General features: G+C 37.0%; 1 long non-coding RNA gene across 1 annotated transcript in view; it reads right to left on the reverse strand.

Moving 5' to 3' along the window:
* LOC103370116 (uncharacterized) overlaps positions 1–385 on the reverse strand; it is a 1993-nt gene extending 1608 nt beyond the window's left edge. Inside the window, exons 1-2 of the long non-coding RNA XR_520874.1 lie at positions 298–385; positions 55–197 (exon numbers count right to left, since the gene is read on the reverse strand). This is a non-coding gene — a long non-coding RNA (uncharacterized LOC103370116). The remainder of the gene's footprint in view (positions 1–54; positions 198–297) is intronic.
* Positions 386–1109: the final 724 nt, after the last annotated feature.

Here is a 1109-nt window from a genome sequence, read left to right on the forward strand (position 1 = left end):
TAAACTGTACAGAGTTCTGACCTGAAAGATAAAATCCCACCACAGTTTTCTTACTTTGTTCAGATGACAGCTGGTTAAGCTGAGCTGTCTTCAGCTCTGATTGGTTTGCTGTTCTTGGCGTTGCAGTAAATTGAAGATACTTCCACAGGAGCAGAACTGTTCTGTCCGTCATCTCTGATCTCAATGACTCGGTTGGACTGCAGGAGGAAGATGAAGATGAAGAGGAGGAGTTTAGTTTGAGTCAATCAGCTGCTTTCACCAACACTGATGAAGCTCAGGTGTCTGACATTTACTGACCTCTGTGACGTTGACGTAGTCCATCTCCAGAGCAGGAACTGAAAGACAACAAATACAGTCTAAGATAAGATAAGATAAGATAAGATAAGATAAGATAAGATAAGATAAGATAAGATAAGATCAGATAAGATAAGATAAGATAAGGCTTTATTAATCTTGTGCCAGATATTGCTCAAGACAAACACATGAAACAGACCGTGAGAAAGATGCTTTTAAGGAACTACAACTAGAGGAACTAAAGTCAAACCAAGACGAGGAGCTGTGACTGTAAAGATGAGACAAGAAATAAAACACCCAGAAAACAACCACACAGTCTTCCTGTTCTGTTTATTATCTGCCGCCTGACTGTGAGGTTTGACTTTCATGTGACGTATTGATAAAGAAAGAACTGAACAGAGGTGAAAAATAAGAGAAAACTGCTGGATAACATGCTAATTAACCTTCTAGAACTATTCTCACAGTCACACAGGACTGGTTACCAACCTGTATGATTTTGATTCAGATTAAATCCACTTCAGTTTATTTTTTACTGGACTTTGTAAACAACCTGATTTGACCAAAGTGTTGCAAAAATATGTGCAAAAAGCAAAACAGAAAACTGGATATAACATTCATATAATACATAAAACACACACAAAAACAACTGAACAGGATCAGAACTTGTGATGTGAATGTCTAGAATGAAATAAATATGAAATACTAAAATATTAAGACCACTAAGATCAACTAAAAGTCACTGAAAACATGAACATGATGAGATTCTTCTTCAAGACGTCACAAACTGTCACTGCAAAGACACAACTTCTGTTGCT

Source organism: Stegastes partitus, unplaced genomic scaffold, assembly GCF_000690725.1.
Source record: "Stegastes partitus isolate 25-593 unplaced genomic scaffold, Stegastes_partitus-1.0.2 Scaffold1373, whole genome shotgun sequence".
NCBI classification, from domain to species: Eukaryota; Metazoa; Chordata; class Actinopteri; family Pomacentridae; genus Stegastes; species Stegastes partitus.